This window comes from Lepidochelys olivacea (genome assembly GCF_965140295.1).
Source record: "Lepidochelys olivacea isolate rLepOli2 genome assembly, chromosome: 2".
Classification (NCBI taxonomy): domain Eukaryota; kingdom Metazoa; phylum Chordata; order Testudines; family Cheloniidae; genus Lepidochelys; species Lepidochelys olivacea.
The window spans coordinates 173,183,102-173,208,570 of NC_140412.1; the positions used below are offsets into that span (position 1 = coordinate 173,183,102).

Below are 25,469 nucleotides of genomic sequence, written 5' to 3' on the forward strand. Positions count from 1 at the left end.
AGCCAAAAACAAATTTTAAATAGGTGTTCCTGGACTCCTGTTAAGACACAAATCAGTTAAAAAGTTAGTCTTTGCAAGGAGATCTCAACTTTCCACAGCTTTTCCATTGCATAGACCCTGTCCTGTGATATATTTATACTACTTGGCACAAAGTCTGTAACCTTAAATTTTCCCATATTACTGTACATTTCCACATAATATTGCTGGACAACCGAACCCATTACTCTTAGATGAAGAGAACCCTATTTTCTATACTGAAAAGTATTCTTAGCAGAGATGACCCTGTTTAAAGCCCCAGTTTGGCAAAATACTTAAGTATGTACTTTAAAGCATGTGAATAATTCTATAGAGTTCAGAGAGTTCCAGCCACTGATTTCATCCAAGCTACAACAGTATCATAGAACTTGGTTTACATAACTACTACTTAAGAAAAATATTCCTCCCAGTAATGTACCATAAATAATATATTCCACTTAAATGAAATGAGGCCACTTCTAAATATTTTACTTATTAAGCTTTTCAAAAGTAAAATCCTCCTTAATGTTCCATGCAGTTTTTCTTCTTAGAAATAAAACTGAAAGGTTTTAATCATTTAATTGTTGTGCTTTGCACACGTTCATGAACAAGCTGAAACTGCATCCATAACCCTAAAAACATTCACCGGACAATGTAATTCCATCCTCCACACTGTAAATCATCTTCTATCCTCCAGACGCGTTAAAAGTAAACCACACTGAGCCCCAGAGAGGACTAAATTCTGTGACAGGAGAGCAACCAAATAAAATCCCTCCTCAAAATAAAATCACTCTATTTAATGCTTTTGAATTGTTAAACATAATACAAGAGTCCCATTATTGAATATACAGTAATGTGAAAAAGCAGTAATCACCTAGGGCTTTATGATTGTTATGCTGCACAGCATAGTCACTCCGAACTTCACAGCAACAGTAATGGATATGGTAATAGACTGACTCCATTCTAGGATCTAAATTGGTCATTTTAGCTTCTGTGACTTGATTATCATTGAAAGATATTAAAAATGCTGAGGGTTATAGAGGGATATGTTGTGTGACTATTTTAGCATCATTTCAAAGCTGCTATAAAAATGTCTAGGATATGAGGTTACATTGCTTTGGCTTGCAAAAAGTTTATTTAACCAGAGAGATTTTACAGGTAAATGTGTTTTCCACCAGTTTATGTTTTAATTATTTTAATTAATGCAGCATCTAGATACAGCAATTTGGCCATTTGGAAATTATATCATAATTTTGCCATATTTGAGGACAGCTTGTAATTTAAGTACCATATTATGAATGCTTTAGTATTAGCTGTTCTGTGAATGAAACAGAGCTCCGCTTGTTCACACCTTTCAGATACAGCAAAACCACATGCTCCTCATTATCAGCACTTCAGTAGGAAACTAGCTTGCCAATTAGAGTACTAAAAGGAAAGAAAATTACCTAATTTTTTCAAAAGAGAGTGAGGATTCAAAAATTCAGAAACAAGCAGACTTATTTAAAATAGGAAAAAAGGAAATGGCCGAATAGATGAAAGCAAAAGTAGCACTTAAAAACGATAATGATGGGTGCAATAGAAAACCAGAAGATAGAATGGAGGAATGACGTGTGCTACAATTCTTTTAATGATAGCTGGTATTAAGTTTTAAATCTAGAACATGTTTGGAAACTTGGACAGAGTAGTTTTTCAGAGTTATTGACTTCCAAGCAGCTATGCTGATTTACAGATAATTTGGCCCAGTCTGTATGCAGCTGTCTGTTGTAATGATTATCATTTTGTCTCTGACATTTACCTTTTAAAACTTCTTAAATAAATTGATAAAAAATTAAAGGACTTTTGCCTTATGCAGAAACACATCTGTATTCAGGAAAGCACTTATACACATGCTTAAGTCCCACTGAAGTCAATAGGCTCTGGTCTGTTATTTAGAGGGCATTCCAATTCCCCACCCCCATGTGCATATTTTGCAGTCAGCATCACGGATTCCTGAAGACAAACACTGCTTTTTAGAGTACTAGTAAGATGTACCTCCCCTTGCATTTCCCTTGTCATCGCCTAAACCATTCTGGCCTGTGCCAGCCAAATGAATCTTGTCCCATTCCACCCCACTACTGCAAAAGAAGTGAGGTTAAGCTTTTGCCCATAGTTTTGATGAGATCCTTCAGGATGAAAGATGCCATACTCATGTAGGATATTAATACACAGAGTATAACAAATGTATCACGTACTGTATGTACCAAGAGGCTAAACAGGGTAAAAGGGAAAAATAGAAGGGAAGGGGGAAAGAACAAGGGAAGATTAATCATGGGACAAATCATTATTTTTATTGCCAGATGGCAGCAACTCTACCTTTAGAAGTAGGACCACTCTTCTCCTCAACCAGCCCCATCCGATTTTGTATTGGTATAATCATCCATTCAGGATGTGTGTACACTCTCATTTTACAGTGCATTTATTTCTATTTAGGGAGAGAGGTTTATGTGCGAATGGGAAAGGAACCAGCTAAACAACTGATGTAGTGAACTCCAAAAAGAAGGATGATCAAGTCATCAGGGGAAATTGTTCTAAATATCAGAATATTTCATAATCTCTTATTATGCTAAAGATATTAATGTAGTTGGGATGAGTTTTAAAAGCCATGCACTTTTGTTAACCCTCCCCCTCCCACCAAAAAACAAAAAAACAAAACAAAACCCAACCTCAGGGGAAGAAGCCATGTATAATAATACATTCTTTATGTCAAATATATTATTATACTAGGCATCACCAGGTGGCACAGTTACACAGTCTTCAAAGTTATTTTTCTTAGTGTGCAAGCAAGCTTTGACTCTTAGGAAGACATGCTGTATTTGTTGTCAGTTTTGGGTTGTGCCAGGTTTGTGAGGAAGCAGCTTCAGGAGAGAAAGAGCTGGGTAAGGAGCAGGAGAGTTTACTCTCTGCCTTGAGCTCTGATTAGTGTCAATTCTTCAGAAGCAGAGTTGCTTCCTGGGAACGGGGCTTCGGTGCTGGGCTGAGATTCCTAGAATGGCCCTCTGTGCCGCTTGACCATTTCATTTCAGGATTGGTGTGTATATATACATGCAAATAAAGCAAGGTACACTTAGATTACACCCTGACTCCACCTCGCTGATTTCCACTACACTGGAAAGTCATCTTGCAAGTCCCCAGACATCGGCTGCAGAAGAGCAATACTGGTGTCAGGATGGGCTACTGGTGTTGGAAGAATGGGCAAAAGTATCATGTCTTTGAGGCAGCGCAACAGCCTCAGATGTACGGAAGTGCGGGTAGTTGCATCTTGTAGCAACAGTACTGACTTCAACAGTGAAAGGAAAAAGCTGGTTCTACATAAGGATGGCTATAAATGTTTGGCCGGAGCACCAGGCTTGAACCACATTTTTTAAAGATTCAGATCTCTCATTTAATTTCCGCACATTTGCTGGTTATGCTGCTAGGCCCAGCACCTCTAATGGCCCCCAGGATGGACTTTGGTGAAAATGAATTGAACATTTTAATGCTTAGTTAAATCAAACTTTAACTCTAACCTAATTTTTTGAGGTTTTCCGCCTTAATAATCCTAGGTTTTTAAAGCAGCTGGCTACGAGGGTTTTCTTTTAGAGACAGTGTACCTTCTCAAACAAGAGATTCAGGCAAGGAGAATAGACTTTGGGAGCCTCTTAATATTCCCACAGATCTTGAGTATCATAAAAAAAAGCCATTCCTTGCTCATCTGATAAATATATCTTCTTGTGAACCATTTCATTTAATATGAAAACATTCTCACCAAAGCTAATATAGTATGAACAGAACTCATAACGGTCAATAATATATTTATTTCTGACAGAAGAATAGTCTTATAACGTATGACTTTCACATGAACACTTTGTATTCTATTGAACATTTAATAGAACTCATTATTTCTAAATACCATTGATTAATAAAAATGTGATTAACTTTAACATTTTAGGGCCATTGTTTCAAAAGTGATTAGCATCCATGTTTGGGGCTGCATTTTTGAGAGATCTCAGGTTCCTAAATGTGAGCTATCTCATGCAACCAGATATTCAAAAGATCTCAGCACCCAGCTCTGAGAACGTAACCCTAAGAGTACTGATGGCTATACTGATCCTAAATGACCTGTGTTCCACAACACCAATAATTAATTAAGCTTTCTTCTAACCCTGCAAAGAGCCTCAACAAAACACTGCCTACCACCTCCTCTCCCCTCTGCCATTGGTGCATCTCCTGACTACCATCTACTTTGGCCCCTTGCCAGTTCTGTTCCCAAAACAAATGGCTATATGGTCACAGTGAGATAACCTGTGTCCTTGCTGAGGTGAGACAAGCTGAAACTTGCTCAGAGCAAGAATTCCCAAGTCTTTCTGCCTGTAGATTCCAGAAACCTTCTCAGATCCCTTGTAGACTCCCTCTAGAAGGACCTTAAAATCACAGCACCCGACTTTCAGACCTGCTGAGCACCTGCAAGTCCAATTAAAGTCAATGGCACAGCACCTCTGAAAAAAGAGGACTATTGAAAACTTTGCAGCTAGAGCCCATCTCTAATTACTACACTTCCTTGAGTCTCCACAAACAATTAAGAATTAATTTACTAAGCTGGATCCCTTTGTTCTAAACACAACAGGAACAGCTGCTTGCTGTGAGTTCATTACAGAACAGCTCCAACTATCAGCTTGCATGTTAAAAAACTCAGTAATAAATACCAGGGAACAAACAACTGTTACACTAACCAACACATAATCCATACACCTTTAACTCCTTGTTAGAAAGGTCTCTTCTGTTCAATTCTGTGTAAACCGAAAAGCATAAAACAACAGGAGATACACTGCCTGCCTAATCTTTGTTATGGGCAAGGTAAGACCAAAGATGTCCTCCTAAAATATTCGCAGTACCACATAGGTGTAACTTTTACAGCACATTGTCTTCATTGATGCAAATAGTTTATTGTACATCTTACATTACATAGGACAACATGGGGATTAAACAGGAACTGTGCGTGGTTGGGTGGGGGGGGGCAGTGGGAATTCCATTCGTTTTAGTGGAAACGTGTATGTAAGGGCAGGTAGAATTCTGCCAATGTGTGTGTGTAACATTCTTAGAGTACCTTCCATATTATGTTATTGGCTTTGTGTGAAACTATAGTATGACATACACTAATTTTATCCTCTACCTTTTTGGTTTTCAGCCATGGCCTGAACTGTGTGTGTGTGTGTGTGTGTGTGTGTGTACATGTGCACATGTGCGTGCATGCACATGAGAGGATGACCATGGTATAGCTGTAGTTCCAGGAGAAATTCTGGCTGACTCAGCCAGAATTCTTGTTGGGGAGCAGAATGCTGGTGGAATAATTGTCACTGTTTGAAAGGGTACAACGTGCCAGTTTGATTCCGTGCTTCCAAACATAGAGGGTGCTTGGGCCATGGCCCCACTCTCACCTACCCCCTCTTTACTGCCCTTTTGGTGTGTCTGCGACCCTAATCCATGTAGGTCCAATCAATCTGGACTATAATGTGCACACTGTTTGTCCCTCAGCTGTTACTGCTATCTGAGAATTTACCAGTTGTCAAACACATTGGTTTGAGGATGATGAGAATCTCGCAGGTTAAATAAACACACACATTTCAATTAAGTCTTTTCTGAATAGGCAAATTACCTCTCAAAGTTTCAGTGCATGACCAATGAAATTTGCATTATGTACACACTGCAGATGTAGTTAATTTTATGCTTATTTTATTTTACTTCAGTTTATTGACATTCTGATGGCCAGCCCCTGTGATACATGGAAGCAACAATGCCATGCTGATGGGACACTTAGTAGGATTACTGCCCCTGCCTAATGTCATGAGAGTGGTAGCACAAGAGAATGCAGCTGCTGACTGGCCTCACAATGGGAAAAGATCAAAAACTGAAAATACTTCTCTGTAGGCAGATTCTGCTCTTATTTGCACAGGTGCGAATCATAGATTCATAGATACTAAGGTCAGAAGGGACCATTATGATCATCTAGTCTGACCTCCTGCACAACGCAGGCCACAGAATCTCACCCACCCACTCCTGCAAAAAACCTTACCTATGTCTGAGCTATTGAAGTCCTCAAATCGTGGTTTAAAGACTTCAAGGAACAGAAAATCCTCCAGCAAGTGACCCGTGCCCCATGCTAGAGGAAGGCGTAAAACCTCCAGGGCCTCTTCCAATCTGCCCTGGAGGAAAATTCCTTCTCGACCCCAAATATGGCGATCAGCTAAACCCTGAGCATATGGGCAAGATTCACCAGCCAGGTACTACAGAAAATTCTTTCCTGGGTAACTCAGATCCCACCCCATCTAACATCCCATTACAGGCCATTAGGCCTATTTACCATGAATATTTAAAGATCAATTAATTACCAAAATCATGTTATCCCATCATACCATCTCCTCCATAAACTTATCGAGTTTAATCTTAAAGCCAGATAGATCTTTTGCCCCCACTACTTCCCTTGGAAGGCTATTCCAAAACTTCACTCCTCTGATGGTTAGAAACCTTGGTCTAATTTCTAGTCTAAAACTTCCTGGTGGCCAGTTTATATCCATTTGTTCTTGTGTCCACATTGGTACTGAGCTTAAATAATTCCTCTCCCTCTCCGGTATTTATCCCTCTGATATATTTATAGAGAGCAATCATATCTCCCCTCAACCTTCTTTTAGTTAGGCTAAACAAGCCAAGCTCCTTGAGTCTCCTTTCATAAGACAAGTTTTCCATTCCACAGATCATCTTAGTAGCCCTTCTCTGTACCTGTTCCAGTTTGAATTCATCCTTCTTAAAGATGGGAGACCAGAACTGCACACAGTATTCCAGGTGAGGTCTCACCAGTGCCTTGTATAATGGTACTAAAACCTCCTTATTCCTACTGGAAATACCTCTCCTGATGCTTCTCAAGACCGCATTAGCTTTTTTCACAGCCATATCACAGTGGCGGCTCATAGTCATCCTATGATCAACCAATACTCCAAGGTCCTCCTCCTCCTCTGTTACTTCTAATTGATGTGTCCCTAGCTTATAACTAAAATTCTTGTTATTAATCCCTAAATGCATGACCTTACACTTCTCACTATTCAATTTCATCCTATTACTATTACTCCAGTTTACAAGGTCATCCAGATCCTCCTGTATGATATCCCAGTCCTTCTGTAAATTGGCAATACCTCCCAACTTTGTATCATCCGCAAACTTTATTAGCACACTCCCACTTTTTGTGCCGAGGTCAGTAATAAGAAGATTAAATAAGATTGGTCCCAAAACTGATCTTTGAGGAATCCACTGGTATACTCCCTCCAGCCTGACTGTTCACCTTTCAGTAGGACCTGTTATAGTCTCCCCTTTAACCAGTTCTTTATCCACCTTTCAGTGTTCATATTGATCCCCATCTTTTCCAATTTAAATAATAATTCCCCATGTGGCACGGTATCAAACGCCTTACTGAAATCTAGGTAAATTAGATCCGCTGTGTTTCCTTTGTCTAAAAAATCTGTTACTTTCTCAAAGAACGAGATCAGATTGGTTTGGCACGATCTACCTTTTGTAAAACCATGTTGTATTTTGTCCCATTTACCATTGACTTCAATATTCTTAACTACTTTCTCCTTCAATTTTTTTCCCAAGACCTTGCATACTACAGATGTCAAACTAACAGGCCTGTAGTTACCCGGATCACTTTTTCCCCCTTTCTTAAAAATAGGAACTATGTTAGCAATTCTCCAATCATACGGTACAACTCCTGAGTTTACAGATTCATTAAAAATTCTTGCTAATGGGCTTGCAATTTCGGGTGCCAATTCCTTTAATATTCTTGGATGAAGATTATCTGGGCCCCCCGATTTAGTCCCATTAAGCAGTTCGAGTTTCGCTTCTACGTCAGATATGGTAATATCTACCTCCATATCCTCATTCCCATTTGTCATGCTACCATTATCCCTAAGATCCTCTTTGGCCTTATTAAAGACTGAGGCAAAGTATTTGTTTAGATATTGGGCCATGCCTAGATTATCCTTAACCTCCACTCCATCCTCAGTGTTTAGCGGTCCCACCTCTTCTTTCTTTGTTTTCTTCTTATTTATATGGCTATAGAACCTTTTACTATTGGTTTTAATTCCCTTTGCAAGGTCCAACTCTACTTGACTTTTAGCCTGTCTCACTTTATCCCTACATGTTCTGACCTCAGTAAGGTAGCTTTCCTTGCTGATCCCTCCCATCTTCCACTCCCTGTATGCTTTCTGCTTTTTCTTAATCACCTCTCTGAGATACTTGCTCGTCCAACTTGCCCGTCTACAACTCTTGCCTATGAATTTGTTCCCCTTTCTTGGGATGCAGGCTTCCGATAGCTTCTGCAGCTTTGATTTAAAGTAATCCCAGGCCTCCTCTACCTTTAGATCCCTAAGTTCTTCAGTCCAATCCACTTCCCTAACTAATTTCCTTAATTTTTGAAAGTCAGCCCTTTTGAAATCAAAAACCGTAGTTGCAGATTTATTTTTGTTAATCCTTCCATTCAGTTTGAACTGAATTAGCTCATGATCACTTGAACCAAGATTATCCCCTACAACCATTTCTTCTATGAGGTCCTCACTACTCACCAAAACCAAATCTAAAATAGCATCCCCTCTAGTCTGTTCAGCAACTACTTAATGAAGGAATCCATCAGCTATCGCATCTAGGAAAATCTGAGCCCTATTATTATTATTACTAGCACTTGTCCTCCAATCTATGTTTGGGAAGTTAAAGTCTCCCATGATCACGCAGTTTCCATTAGTATTTACTTTCTTAAAAACATTAAAAAGGGCTCTATCCATATCCAAATTAGATCCCGGCGGTCTATAGCACACCCCAAGCACTATCCCAGGGGAGGCTCTAATAGTTTTCTTCCCCAATGTGATTTTTGCCCAGACGGACTCTGTCTTATCCATTCCATCGCTTCTTATTTCTATACATTCTACCTCATCCTAGGTAGCGTCAGTGATTTCAAATGATTGACAATAATCAGTGGAGTTATTTGGATTTACACTGATATAACTGAAAGAAGAATCTGGTGCTAAATGATTGGTTTTGCAGTTTTCCATAAAAATACCAGTTCATGGAGTGCAAAAAAAAAGATATATATATTACACAGAGAGTGAGAGAGTATTTTCAGTTCTTTGGTATATAATGATCTATATATGATTTGTAAGGAACCTTGGGACAGGTTTTTCTTGTTAGCAGGCTGTGATGGGTTTTTCCCTTTTGAGATTCAGTTCTCCTTCTTGTTCTGTCTTTCTTTTTTTTTCTTCTTTTTTTTGGTACTGCATGAGTGAATATGATGTGAAGTATTAAAGAGAATACATTCTTTTGTTTCTGTCTTAGTTTGTTAATCACTACAGAATTCTTTCCTTAAGGCCAACTAGGAAAAGGACAAATAGCAAATGCATAAGCCTATGCAAAAACTAATACTGATGGTAGCCAGATCACTAATGGCTAGAAGAGCCAGATTTAGCCAAGCCCAGCTGGAGACGCAAATGAAGCAAGCTGGCAAATGAGAACCTGAGGCACAGGATAACCCGCCCCCACACCCCCATAGAAACCACAGGCAAATGAAGATAACTAGGGACATTTGGTTTCGAGCTAGCTAATGAGACTAACAGTATTATGGGTTAATATCCTTATGCTGTTATTTATGGTAACCTTTGTTGTCAGGGTATTGTTTATTTTTGGTTTCTTTCCCCATGGTGGAAAGGTCTAATCAATTCTATTTTCCTTTACCGTCACTGAGCTGGAGCATCCTTTTTTTATAAGCTGACCCAGGCACTTGTTTTTTGTGACAATTGTATTTATTTATAAATGCTGTATACGTGTGTGAAGAGGAGTAGAGGAATCAGTGTAGTTCACTATGCAGTATAGGTGGGTCTCAGGATTCCTGAAGGCCAGCTCCAAAGGGACTTCTGGCATTTCGCTTTGAACCAAGATCTGGGGTTCTGGTCAATGACAGTGTATCAACTTCCACTCCATGACTTGCGGAAAGGATTCCTCCAATCATCCTTCACTGAACCCCCTGGCAGGAAACCTGGCAAGTATGGCTTGGTGCACAAAAGAGTGGGAGAACTGATTTAGACCTAAATCCTATTGTCTATATCTGATACCATCTGGTAAAGACAGGGAAGAGAGAAATCTGTTCATGTGCTTGAGGAATACAAATCTCTACTCAGTGTTGACAGTCAGCCCTCAATTTGATGACCACTGCAGAACAACAAACATGTGCAAAGTGTTCCATTACCCCATTACATTTGCCCGCTTATTTTTCAGAGGCTGTTTTTGAGGCAAATATTTTTAAATCTCCATAATATATGATTTCAAAAATGCTATTTCATGCTGATCCTGAAGAAGAAAAGCAGCAAATGCAAAATTTCATACTAGCCATCAGACATTTGATTTAAGTGCGCTTTTCACTAAGCTAAACACCACTTCTCTCAGTTCCCTGAACAAACTTGTGAACAAAGATGGATTGCTTTATTTTCTTTACAGGACCACATCTGCTCTTGTTTAAAATTCCCTTGGCTCCATTCAAACAAACATCTATTCTTCTTTCAGAATTAGCAAGCTATTAAAAAAAATAAAAGCAGGAGGGAGAATTGTCACATTGGAATGGTGACTAGCTGCAGCTCAGGAAAAGCGTTCTTGACAGCTTCATTTTGCTGTCAGAAAGATTCACTCTTTGGCCCAGAGTCTGAAAAGCCAGTACAGCGCAAATGATTTCTCCCTCATCAAGACTCACATTCTAAACTGCAGCAATACTAACCAAACCTGCCTTGTTATTTTTCTCAGAGATCACAGTCCCAGTGGTGATATTTAGCTGGAAAAAGCAGCTATCAGATGTTCTTGTACGGTGCAGTTTGCTGGTTTCTAAAGTGAACACATTGCACAATCACCACAGTCACAACTATACCTAGCAATGTAGCAAATTTTAGGTGCTGTAAATTACTGCTTACTGTAAAATCTCTGGATCTGAGGACAAAGGACCGTCTCCGCTCAAGTAAATTCTCAGGAAAAAAAAACAAAAAACCCCACAGTGCTTGCAATAAATAAGTGGTATTCAAGATGTTTCAAATGGGTAAACAAAACCCGGGGTATGGAGGAGATAGAAAAAGTAATTTTCAAGAAAACTTAAAGTTGTGAGTGATGTTGAACCAATAAAGCTGGTGGAAACAATATTAAAATAAAAATTGAAACAGATGTCAGAAATGTGGTAAGGATTTTTCTTTTGGAGAATTATCACCTCCACTTTGGATGAGGAGAGAGGAAGAACCAATCACATATTCACAAACTGACCTCGTTTCTAACAATTTTTTTAATCTACACCCCTAAACAAACTAGAAAAGGAAAAAAAAAATGGGAAATCTTGCAATAGACCTGGGAATAATAAAAGGAGAGTGAGGAGCTTGCCCAAGCAGGACGTATAGAGTTAGTATGTGGGTGAAGGAGAGATGCGGATCTGTCAGAGCCCTTAAAAGTGGATGGAAATACTAGTACAACCACAAATAAGTCGACAGAAAAGCAAAACATCCACCAGTTTTCTAGATCAGGTTTAAAAGCTTGCATGAAGAAAAATAAAGAATCCTGTATTCTAAAAACTCTTTAATATGCCTCAAAGTATACAAAATAGTCCTGGAATTTTAACTTTCAGAAAGAACACCAAATAGAAAGAGCAACTTGTTAAAATATCCCCAATGTATACATCTCAGATAAATACATTCAAGGCATTCTATAGACCCACTGGAAGGATTTGTGGAGTTGTGCCTGCAAAGAATATATGAGATCTACCTTGCATCATACAGGACTTCTTGCTGCTGTTAGTGTGGTGAATGATGTTGGCACATTTTATGGTCATCTATATTTGTGCCTGCACAAGTTAAAAATATAACTTTGCAGGTCTATGAAACAAGACCAAGATTACCTGGCTATTTTAAATGAATGTAAAAAAAAAAAAAAAACTGCACCACCTTCTTTTTAATAGCAAGGGAGTGTGGTGGGATGTTTTCTGTAGTGATAAACTGTTTCACTGCTACGGGGATCCATAGGGAGGCTTTCTGAAGGTGTGATTGTTCAGAACAACAATGATCAATCTTGCATCATAAAGGCCTACAAGCTTGGATAGTGTATAAAGCATTGACTGTATAATAAATGTAAATTACAATACCAAATTCAGTGCAATAAATATTCAGGCTGGCATTTCAATATATTATATTTATACAGTACTAATCCAAAGCAAAAGCTGTGCAAAAGAGTTCCGTAAATGGTAAGTAGCGTTACACAAATACTCTGAAATTCTAGTTAGACACTTCCAAAAGTGGGATGCTGTCAAGGTTCCTCCCCCACTCTGAACTCTAGGGTACAGATATGGGGACCTGCATGAAAAACCTCCTAAGCTTATCTTTACCAGCTTAGGTCAAAATTTCCCCAAGGTACAAAATATTCCACCCGTTGTCCTTGGACTGGCCGCTACCACCACCAAACTAATACTGGTTACTGGGGAAGAGCTGTTTGGACACGTCCTTCCCCCCAAAATACTTCCCAAAACCTTGCACCCCACTTCCTGGACAAGGTTTGGTAAAAAGCCTCACCAATTTGCCTAGGTGACTACAGACCCAGACCCTTGGATCTTAAGAACAATGAACAATCCTCCCAACACTTGCACCCCCCCTTTCCTGGGAAATGTTGGATAAAAAGCCTCACCAATTTGCATAGGTGACCACAGACGCAAACCCTTGGATCTGAGAACAATGAAAAAGCATTCAGTTTTCTTACAAGAAGACTTTTAATAAAAATAGAAGTAAATAGAAATAAAGAAATCCCCCCTGTAAAATCAGGATGGTAGATATCTTACAGGGTAATTAGATTCAAAAACATAGAGAACCCCTCTAGGCAAAACCTTAAGTTACAAAAAGGATACACAGACAGAAATAGTTATTCTATTCAGCACAATTCTTTTCTCAGCCATTTAAAGAAATCATAATCTAACACATGCCTAGCTAGATTACTTACTAAAAGTTCTAAGACTCCATTCCTGTTCTGTCCCTGGCCAAGACGACTACAGACAGACACAGACCCTTTGTTTCTCTCCCTCCTCCCAGCTTTTGAAAGTATCTTGTCTCCTCATTGGTCATTTTGGTCAGGTGCCAGCGAGGTTACCTTTAGCTTCTTAACCCTTTACTGGTGAGAGGAGCTTTCCCCTGGCCAGGAGGGATTTCCAAGGGGTTTACCCTTCCCTTTATATTTATGACAGATGCTATGAATCACATCTTCGGACAAATTCCTTAGCTATTAAAAGATTATGAAAAAGGTGCAACTTGTCTTTACTTTCATTTAAAACAGACCGATAATCTAGGTGCTCTTGTTTCATAGACCTGCAAATTTATATTTTTAATTTGTGAGGACAGGACTATGCATAATCTTGTTAAATGACCACAAATGCACCCACATCATCGGCTAGTTTAACAGCATCATGAATTTCACTAAAAGTGGCAGAGAGTCCTGTGGCACCTTATACACTAACAGACGTATTGGAGCATAAGCTTTCATGGGTGAATACCAACTTCGTCGGATGCAGGATTTCACTGAAATCTCCATCGTCTCATGAGCTGCTTCCAGGTACTTATGTGTTATTCTCCATTGTACTTGCCTGACACTTTGCTGGTCCCTTCAGAGGTTCTCTCAGATTCGCCAATGGCAAATTTAGCTAGGGAAGCTCACTGGGCATCATGTCTGCCATTGACTGCACAATAGTGGGATCAATAAAGATTAAAGTCAGAGGTCCAAAACCAGCTGTTAAGCAGTGGCTATTCACAAAGGAAACGTGAATGAATAACACTCACAGGCATGTTCTTTTGTCAGTATGCATTTTACCCTTCACTTGCTGAAATCCAAACCTTTTCACTTCAGGAAGTTTTGTCCTTCCCCTATTAGTCCAACAAAGCTCAGGTCTGATGACCGTCACAGCATGCTATAAAGCTAATCTCATCTCTTAGGTCTTTATGGTGGAATGGGGTAATAGGAAATCAGATTTTGGTGACATTGAGCAATATGAATTGCGCAGAGCTGCACAATACCAGAATACTTTTAAATTAATAAATCTACTGACATCTGCAACTGATCTGTCAGAAAAGTAGCTCCCCAGAGCTTTTGTTACAGAGCTCTTAGCTCTCACATAGGTGTCATCCCATCCTTCCCCCACCGTTTCATTTTTTCCCTCACTTTCAGCTCACTCTGTTGGGTGGAATTAATCTTGCAAGTCTGTCTAGAGTGTGCATATAGCCCTCATGGCCATGCTAAGTGGATGCCGTTAGCTGGCAGATCTTTCTGTGACTCTGTGTGTTTAACTCCATGTAATTGTTGTGTCCTCAGGGACTTTTCATTGCTGTAAATTCATATAGCTTTCCTGGACTCTAGTTTTCTATAATGTAACTTTCTTGACTCTGCTCAACGTCTAAGAAATGGGTACTAAAGTATTTTTAAAATCCTTTTGAGGAAATAGTTATTTTCTCTTTCTTGGATAGTTGTGCTATAAAAAAATACAGCAACTTAATGCCCACTAATATCAGACATTTAACTTGTAATCTATTCTGCACAGATGTTTCCATGTACATATTTTTTTAGAAATATGCTGAATTTAGGGTGAATATCAGAGACAAATTCCCTTTGCCTGGGTCATCTAAAACAATCTTTGAATCAGACGCACTTGCTATTGTATCCCCAGAATTATTCTTGCCATCAAAATAAGTTACATTATGTCACATAATATCATAAAATGATACAAGATGAGGGTCAATTTTTTAATATTTTGGATTGGCTACCCAAAATTAATGTGTGATTGGGTATTCCATCTCAAAATCATGTGGACTGCGTGGCTTCTGCAGGAAGATGACTTTTCATGTGAAAGATATGATCTTGACCGAGGCAGATCTGCTAAATGATTTTAGTTCTCTGGAAGGTTATCAGAGTGAGAGCTATGTAAGATTTAATTCTTTTGTTCATTCTCAAAACAGACACAATATGCATAGCAATAGTGCGAGTTTCCAAACTCGCAGTTACAGGCCACTTAGAAACCTGTTGGCTTAGCAGGACTATAGCCATATTAGTCTGCCTTAATCCTCTCACACATTTATAAAATGGCAGCTTTGATATCCGTCACATAATATGCTTAATAAACTTTTATTTTCTCACACTGGTTGCCTGATGTGACAACAATATCCTGGAAGAAAAACCTCTACTCTAATTGACTCCAATTCAGTCTGTCTGTTAAAACTGCCAACAAGGGTGACAATGATTGTAACGGATTTGGCAATATGGACACAAGAGGAACTACAACTAACAATTCATTTTACAAAGGCCACACAACAGACATCAACAGGGAGAGTCTGGACTACCAGCCTGGACTGAATTTGAAGCTAGAAGTGGAAGGCTCAATATTTCCTTACCGAGACTTTCCTTATTGTTGTTTAATCTAAGATGCCCCCAATTTAATATCTCAGAGCACATGCAGATAGTTTTAAAAAGATATATAAAGAGAGAGAACCATTCCCTGGAACAAACTACAACCCCCCTCCAGGCAAAAGACTGAGAAAAGAGATGTTGGTCACTGACACCACCTGAGATTCCAGAGCAGATGAAATCCAAAAGCAACACTACACTGTGAACCTATTAGATGTGTTATAAATAAAGTGCACCAACAGTGACAGCTGCCTTCCCATCTCAGAGCAATCATACCTCTTACCCACAACCATCACCTTGACCTTACCCAGAATGACTTGTAACTGCTTTCTCTCCTCCCTATTCCAAACTTAGTCAGGCATTGGGAAAGCAAAGACAATGAACCATCTGGTCTGATAGTAATGACAGTCATGAATCCTGCTTATTGATGGCCCTACAGGCCAAACTGCCTCATACTATTCCTCACTTGGCTCACATATTTGTTGAACAAAAAAATGTTCAGGGAGCTGCACCACAGAAAAGAGATTGTTAGGCACACGCTGTCCAAAGAACAGTCCCTAGCACCTCTCAGAAAGGAAAGAATAGAATAACTAATGAGCAATGCAGCCTATCCCAAATAGGCATTGTGGCAGTTCAATAAAAGTGTGGATGGCACAGAAGGCTGGTCCAAGTGATTAGATCTTAGGACATCCAGGTTTAGTTTCCTGCTGTGTCACAAACTGCCTCAGTTCCCTGTGTGTAAAATGGGGCTATTAGTTCTCATCTGCCTCACGGGGGTGATGTTCTGACATATACATTACAAAGTGTGAGGTGCTCAGATACTCTGGTGATGGGGTCCGTATAAGTGTCTGAAAGAGAGACAGTTATGAAAAGCCTGCTGATAGATCTAGTAGCATGTGTATTTGTCTTTTGCTCTTGTTAGGTCACAAACCAACGTAACTACTGCCGTCTCTGCCAAACCACACTGAAAACCCCACTAACAAGTACTGAGAAAATAGGAGGATTCTGGAGGGCTCCAAAGTTGTCATGTCATCACATTTCTCAAAAGGTTTTCCCCAAAAGGTAAGATTAGAAGCTGCTTGAGAATTGTTTTTATGACCGAACAACAACTTGCTTAAGGCACAATGACATCCTCTCCTGCCACAGGGATGTATTAACAACCTCAGCCTCTCCATTTGCTCTTACTAGCCATGTGAGAAGAGCATCCACCCTGCCTGTTGGAAGATTAAGTTCCTTAAGAACATCCAGTAACTTATTGGGAAAAATTGCTCTAAATCATATAAGCTTTTGTTGCTTTTGTGTCATCCACACACAGGTATAACCCTAGGCTACCATCTGGGCTGAATCCTACTTATTTTGCCTTCAAAGTATACAGAAAATTCATTCCAATGCAGCAGATTTCTTTTTTTCATCAGAGACAACCAGGATTCCTTTTGATTAGCATACCTAGATTTACACCACCCACTGCTCCACCACTTTTCAGAGTGGGCATGCCAGAAGTGGGAAAGGGTAGAACAGGGCAGATGGCACAGTGCCAGTGCAAACTAGGGGCAGCTGAGAATCTGGTTCAATAATGGGTATATTCATTTTAAAGAGAAAGAGGGAGAAAAGTGGTAAGAATCAGTAAGCGAGTAAAAATAGTTAGCATCAGAATGAAACAATTTTCAGTTATGTCTGAGAAGCAACCATTACTGTAGTGGTTTAGGGGAACACAACCTGCCACTTCATATATACTCCAGCACAAACAGCTCAGTCAGATACCTCACCTGCCAGGTTCCACCACTACATTCCTTTGAACAGGCAAGAGCTTCATTTGAGGTGATCTCGAGAGTGTCAATTCTTGGGGCAGAGTTCCGTCCTGGGAACCAGACATTGGTGCTTTGGCTGAGATTTCCCGAAAAGCGGAATTGCTTGCGAGCTGTTTGTGACCACCTCTGTTCAAGGACTGGTGTATATAGTGTAAACTTAACATGAGGCGCTAAGAATAATACCCAGCCTCCATGTCACTGATTTCTCCTCCCATGGGAAGCTGACCTGAAAGGCACTGGACATCTGCTACTGCTCAGCAGGGGGGTTGCACTGCAGTTGATCATTTCTGCCCTGATCAACAAAATCAATGTCAATACCTTAATTAGTGAGAAATGGAGAAAATAACCACCCTACCCCTTTAAGCAATGAGGAATTTGTCTGGCTGGTTGAATGGAGGGAGCAGTGCTTTATGGCTTTGGGGGTGGGGAAGGAGAGAGGAAAACTGCTGCAAAAGGGGACAAGAGGCCAGTGTGGTGACGCTGATTCATCCCTTGGGAACTGGATGGGCAGAAGAGTTTAAAAGGGGCAGCCCTGTGCATGAAGCCCCCTTTTACATGGAGCAGGATGGGGCAGCACCCACCTCCCTCTCCTTGAGGTGGTGAAATACCAGTTTGGTCAAGACCTGCATTGCGCTAGCCACCCCTTTTTTCCCTTACCACCAGATTGGCCTAGCTGCAGTACGGATTTTTTCGCCTTCCCCACAGCGGGTTCAGGAAGAGCTCTGTTCATGCATGGCATGAAGGGCAGTAAGCCGTATGCCACAACTCATTATATAAGTGTGCAGCAGATGTCCAGTGCAGGTACTCTATAGGGAAGGTATACAGTGACCATATAAATGGCTTAGAAAAGGACTTAAGAAGGAGGTGTTCATTAAAGGAACAGAAGCGGGGGGAGGGGTATTGCGGACTCCTATGATTGGTATGGCTGGGAGCCAATCCCCCTTTCTCATAGCCCATCTTAACCCTCCTACGAGGGGTGGTGGATGGTAAGGTCCCAGCAATGGATGGGCTGGGGGGACCTGGATGGAAAAAAGAGGGGGAGTTGGCGGAAGCCCCCTGAGTAATTATGAAATGAACATGGGGTTACCTGCACTGTACACTTTTATCTGCTGGGTAGTCCCAAACATCTAACAATAAAGTTGCAGCCTGGTTAAACCCATGTCAAATGTCTCCTGTCCTTCCTTCCGGAATAGCCGGACAATGCTTGTCACTATGGGGAGGAAAACCAGGAGAGGCAGCACATTCACATACAAGATTTGGTTATCCTTCAAAACAGAGGTTCTGCATTGTTTTCATCTTGTGACCCCAAATCCAACCATTCACAACCGGTCCTCTTTGCACTGAATTCCAAGACACTTTAAAAGGCACTGGGTCCCTCAGTGCTTCAAAGGAGATGACATAACAGTACAATAAATTAGGGGGTGTTTCTGACATCTGATGAGTTCCAGTGGACTGAGCAAGTCTCTGCATCAGTGAAGCATTAAAAAGCATGGATAGCAGCAAGATCATATCTGTGGCCCAGGCAAATTCTGCCCCCTCCGTGGATTACAACACTTCAGAGTGAGAACTGGATATTGAGAATGAGCATGATTTAAATGTATCAGCCCATTTTAACTCAAGTAAATTACTATAATATTACAATTAAAATACTAAATTATTACAAGTAATTAGCAAAACACTAAATTTAGCTATTTTTAACCTACAATTGTGCATAGAATATTTATTGCCATGGCAGCAGGGTGCTTTAATTACAAAGACTAGAACATGTGCCATGCACAACAGGAGCCCTGAATAAAATGGAAAATTCTGCTACTGCAGTTGTTGCTACTAAACACCAGCAGTTCAATTTTGAAAAGCTATAATGGACCCAGAATAAATCAGAAAAAAAGAAACCAACAACAGCAAACTGACACCCAAATTCTGAACAAAATAAATGAGCCTCATGTCCTGACCTGAAAGTCTCCCCGTGTGAAGAGCAATAATGCCATTGCCTCTGTGTCACAGTCATCACAGGAACAATGTATCTGATAGAGCTGAATATCCCTTCCAGCTTTTGTATACAGGCAAGGAAACCACCTGCAGTGTTTGCTGAGGGAGCTCCTTCCTCCTCAGATGAAGGAAGTAGTTCGGGCAGGACCTCCACAATGTGTCTTTCAAAGTTCTCTCTGTTCGATCAATATTTACACACAGTTTGGAAAATCCTGGCTCTGATTCAAATGTTTCCTTTCTTCTCTATATGTTCTGCAACTGGCCAGCTGACCTCTCTCTCTCTGGTTCTCTCCTGTCACCCGTTAACCTTTTTTTCTGCAAGATGGGGGCTTCTCTGGTCACAGATGTATTGGTGCTAATTTAGGAGACAAATTTCAGCTTTTCATGTGGACCAAAGACAAAGAAGGTGTCCCCAAAGACAGAGATGGAAACCCCTAAGATTTTCCTGATTTTTTGCTTGTTTGCTTAGAAAACCTTGCAGAATAGGGAGTGAACTCAAAACGAGAGACAGAAACCTATGAAGAAGAAAGTGTCTGTATTTCATTAAATTTATCCCTAGGACAAAGAGAATTTCTGGGTTGAGGGAGCTATTGAAAATTTCCAGGGCTTAAAAGGTTAGGTAGAGAACAGTTACTCAGTCTGAGATTACTTAGCAGATAGAGCCAAGATCCTGCACAGACTGTTGCTATCTCATTAGATACTTATATTTTGATGTATGTGCGCGTATATCCTTTAGCCAATTATGCATATTTCTAGTTATCTTTGTTTTGCTTTGATTTTTTTGCTAATAATTTATTTTGTGTAAGACAGTGTTTCTACTTCTGGTAATTTTGTGTCCTCCAAGGGCACTATATTTCTGTCCTTCTGATGTGTGTGCCCCACAGTGACCAATACAACTGATAATTTGGTGAATAATACTTTAATTACATTGCTCTTGGTAAATTACAGAAACTTTAAAAGATTTATTGTTGAAAATGTGTCCCGTTCTGCTCCCTACTTCTCTCCACTCTGCCCTCTTCCGCACCCCAATAAAGGTTGTCTGGAGCATGATAGACTGGAGAAATGCTTTTATTCCCTGAGCGCATTTATCCAGCAAGGACTAAAAATCAATACTTGATAGCTTTGCTATGATAAACTTAGTATCCAATGAATTTTAATAATTTAAATAATAGAGCAAAAAGGAACATTTATCCATCCTTAATCATTTCTGGGTCTTCTAAGTTGAGGACTGATTTTCCTAGCTAGAAAAATAATTCCTTATTTTTAGCAGAATGCATATTTCTGATTCACAGCTCTCCTGTGCTCTGAAGTGTTTCTTTAACAAATGCAATGCTGACAACCTCCAAGCACACATTCTCCTGTCTAAACGGAAATAAAATCTCTAAAATATAAGCTTTATAAAGTTGTAAAACATATACACAGTATATTAGTACATTTACGAACACATACTGAGGTATACTGAATAACAAACTAAGATACAACTGCTGAAATGAAGGAAATACATTTTGTGATATATTATACCTGTTTGTTTGTTTGTTTGTTTGTTCACAAAATTGCTGAATCACAAAATTCAATAATTTGTAACAGGGCTTTCAGTCATTAGTATGAATTAATAGGTTCTGTTATAAATCAGCCATAAGATCCCTTTTCAGCATTGCTTATTCAGGCAAAATGTAAAATGAAGTCTCTCCGGTTGTAGGAGGGCAGTGTATGAGTTAATGGTATATATGGGTGTTCATTTATACCAGGGGTCTCAAACTCGCGGCCCGCGGGCCATCTGCGGCCCGCGGACCTCCCCACCGTGGCCAGCAGTTTTGGGGCCGGGTCTCTCCCTTAGCCCCACCTGCCGCCCCGGGCGCTCCCCCGCCCCCAGGCGATTGAAAGCAGCCCAGGGCCCCGGCAGCTTCTGCCTGCTCGCTCCACGTGGCTGCCGGCCCCTCCCCGGGGCGGGGCCTCCGGGTGCTGCCCCCGCCCCAAGCGCCCCTGCGGCCAATGGGAAGCTGCGGGGGCGGTGCCTGGGGGCAGCAGCGCGCTGAGGCCCCCCAGCCCTCCCCGCCTCGGAGCTCCAGATAAGCGCCGCGCTCTCCGACTCCCTCCCAGAACCTGCACATCCACCCCCTTCTGCCCCCAAACTCCCTCCTAGAGCCGGCCCCCCTCCCCCGAGCCTGCCCCCCTTCCCTACGCCCCCTACCCCCAAACTCCCTCCCAGAGCCTGCACCCCCTCCCCACCCCCTCCAAACTCCTTCCTGTACCCTGCTCCCCACCCCCAAACTCCCTCCCGGAGCCTGCACCCCTTTCCCACACAACCCAGCCCCCGAACTCCCTCCCGGAGCCTGCACCCCCTCCAAACTCCTTCCTGGACCCTGCACCCCCTTCCTATGCCCCCAGCCCCCAAACTCCCTCCTGGAGCCTGCACCCCTTTCCCACACAACCCAGCCCCCAAACTCCCTCCCGGAGCCTGCACCCCCTCCAAACTCCTTCCTGGACCCTGCACCCCCTTCCTATGCCCCCAGCCCCCAAACTCCCTCCTGGAGCCTGCACCCCTTTCCCACACAACCCAGCCCCCAAACTCCCTCCCGGAGCCTGCACCCCCTCCAAACTCCTTCCTGGACCCTGCACCCCCTTCCTATGCCCCCAGCCCCCAAACTCCCTCCCGGAGCCTGCACCCCTTTCCCACACAACCCAGCCCCCAAACTCCCTCCCGGAGCCTGCACCCCCTCCAAACTCCTTCCTGGACCCTGCACCCCCTTCCTATGCCCCCAGCCCCCAAACTCCCTCCCGGAGCCTGCACCCCTTTCCCACACAACCGAGCCCCCAAACTCCCTCCCGGAGCCTGCATCCCTGCCCCACACCCTCCAAACTCCCTCCCGGAGCCTGCACCCCCTTCCTATGCCCCCACCCCCAAACTGCCTCACAGAGTCTGCACTCCTTTCCCACACAACCCAACGCCCAAACTTCCTCCTCGAGCCTGCACCGCCTCCCCACACCCCCCAAACTCCTTTTGGAGCCTGCACCCCCTTCCTATGCCCCCCATCCCCAAACTCCCTCCCAGAGTCTGCACTCCTTTCCCACACAACCCAGCCCCCAAACTCCCTCCCAGAGTCTCTACCCCCTTCTCCTTCCCACACACCCCCTCCCGCCCCCAAACTCCTTCCCAGAGCCTGCACCCCCTCCCCACACCACCCAGCCCCCAAACTCCCTTCTGGAGCCTGCACCCCCTTCCCACACACCTCCTCCTGCCCCCAAACTCCCTCCCAGAGCCTGCAACGCCACCCAACCCTGCCCCACCCCAGACTCCCTCCCCCACCCAAACTCCCTCCCAGAACCCAACCTCTCACCCCTTCTGCACCCAAACTCCCTCCCAGAGCCTGCACCCCAGTCCCCTACCCCAGACCTCCTCCCCACCCAAACTCCCTCTCAGAGCCTTAGGCAGGTGGGGGGCAGAGTTTTTTGGGAGGCAGAGTTTTGGGGGGTGGGTTCTGGGCAGCATGAGTGACGTTATTGGCCTGCCGAGAGGATTTGAGGACTGGCACTGGCCCTAAACTAAATTGAGTTTGAGACCCCTGATTTATATTCTTAGTACCTTGGTTAAATAATTACAATTTTGAAAAATATATCTTAATTTTTTTAAAAAAATGCATAGTAGACACAAAGAGACAATGTGATATTAATAGTTAAGATCTCTTTAGGGCCTAATCCTTTGGTGCGGAGTGGCCTCAGCTTCCGCTGAAGTCACTGAGAGTTGAGGATTATAAGCACGTTGCAGGATCGGCTTCAAGGCCCTAATTCAGCAAAGCATCTTTTTAGAAGACCTGATTCAAAACAAGTAGGAATTGACCCTATATATTTTCTTGGAATGTTATAAGGGTATTTTCCAGTCTTGCTGCATGTTTTTTCTAGCACATTGCTCACTGTTTATTATTAGTAACTTATCACTGAGTAATACAATTAGCACAGACATCTACCAATATAATTTAGTACCTAACTTGTTTCCATTTTTTTTCTGTTTAAGCCATGTCTGAAACACTGCACTTCACAAAAGATGCAACATAAGGGATCTACTTCTGTAGAATCTGTGACTCATTTTCTTCTTAACACTTACTTACCAAATTTAATTCTTCCATTTCTAAGTGTTGCACAGTTAAAGGTGCTGTCTCCAATGAAGAAAAGCCTCAGCACTCTATATTTTTAAAATGCATGTTTCAGAAAGGCCATCGCGGCATTTACAAATGTTAAAAGGACAGAATTTACAACATTTCTAATTTTATAATATATATTAAAAAATAAACTATGTGGGGCAGAAGTATCAATGATAGAATTATGTGGTTAGCCATGCATTCCAGCATAAAACAGAACTCTCAAGTGAATTGGTAAGCATGTAATCAAGAAATAATTCAGGTGCTGGACAAAAGAATGAGATACATGATGTCCTGTCTGAAACAAAATGTAATTAAAATTAATGTAATTGTGTAAAGGGCTGGAAAAAAAAAGATAAAGATCAATTGCTGGGGAATGAAACACGGACTTACTGAAATAGCTACAGACTACAAATATAAAGCAGAACAGGGAAAAAACAGACTAAGCGATACTAAAAACAAGGCCGTTTTTGTTTGAACTTGAAAAAAAATATATGTTCTGATTCTGTATCACATATTCACAAAGGGCTGGATGACACCCTTTAGGCATGACCCAGAGTTATGAATGGTGCAGACATGCACCACCCCAGGTAAAGCAAAGGGAACCACTGGGCTGCAGGAATGCAGAGTGCATATCTAAATTAATTAGCGCTCAGGAGGAGCAGGCACACAATTTTGTCCCTTTAAGCCCTAAAATAAGAAAGGCTTTGCGTTTAATGTCTAGAACAGGTGACCTAGTAATCTGAATGGCTGGGTTTTGCTCCTGCCTTTGTCACTCATCACTGTGGGTGAAGTTCATCCTTCTATAGAGGGACAGTACAAGGCTTAAATTTCTCTTAGGTTCTATCTATGTCCACACTATAAAATTAGGTCCAATTTATAGAAGTCAATTTTTAGGAAGCCATTTTATACAGTCAATTGTGTGTGTCCCCACTAAGCGCATTAAGTCGGCAGAGTGCGTCCACAGTACCGTGGCTAGCGTCAACTTTCGGAGCATTGTACTATGGGTAGCTATCCCACAGTTCCCGCAGTCTCTGCTGCTCATTGGAATTCTGGGTTGATCTCCCAATGCCTGATGAGGCAAAAACATTGTCGCAGGTGGTTTTGGGTACATGTCGTCAGTCTCCCCTCTCTCCGTGAAAGTAATGGCAGATAATCATTTTGTGCCTTTTTTCTGTGCAGACGCCATGCTGCTGTCAGAAGACGATGCAGTAGGACTTCTAACCGTCATCGTCATCCACCACTTCCACTGCAACTTTGCACTCCTGGTGCCATGAATCCACCTTGCAGGTCCTCTCGTCATACTGTATAAATATCTATTCTCGTGGCATCCATCGTCATTCACCGCTTCCGCTGCAACTCTGCTCTCCTGCAGACGACATACCACAGCAAGCATGGAGCCTGCTCAGCTCACCGCTGCCGTTGTGAGCATTGTAAACACCTCACGGATTATCCTGCAGTATGTGCAGAACCTGCAAAAGCAGGCGAGGAGGCAATGACAGTGCGATCACGATAGTGATGAGGACATGGACACAGACTTCTCTCAAAGCACGGGCCCTGGCAATTTGGACACCATGGTGGTAATGGGGCAGGTTCCTGCCATGGAACGCCAATTCTGGGCCTGGGAAACAAGCACAGAGTGGTGGGACGGCATAGTGTTGCAGGTCTGGGACGATTCCAGTGGCTGTGAAACTTTCACATGCGTAAGGGCACTTTTATGGAACTTTGTGACTTGCTTTCTCCTACCCTGAAGCACAAGAATACCAAGATGAGAGCAGCCCTCACAGTTGAGAAGCGAGTGGCGATAGCCCTCTGGAAGCTTGCAACGTCAGACAGCTACCGGTCAGTCGGGAATCAATTTGGAGTTGGTAAATCTACTGTGGGGGCTGCTGTGATCCAAGTAGCCAATGCAATCACTGAGCTGCTGCTATCAAGGGTAGTGACTCTGGGAAATGTGCAAGTCACAGTGGATGGCTTTGCTGCAGTGGGGTTCCCTAACTGTGGTGGGGCGATA

At 42.0% G+C, this 25,469-nt stretch overlaps 1 protein-coding gene across 1 annotated transcript in view; it reads right to left on the reverse strand.

Moving 5' to 3' along the window:
* CNTNAP2 (contactin associated protein 2) overlaps positions 1 to 25,469 on the reverse strand; it is a 1,667,645-nt gene that overhangs the window by 303,202 nt on the left and 1,338,974 nt on the right. The window lies entirely within an intron of this gene.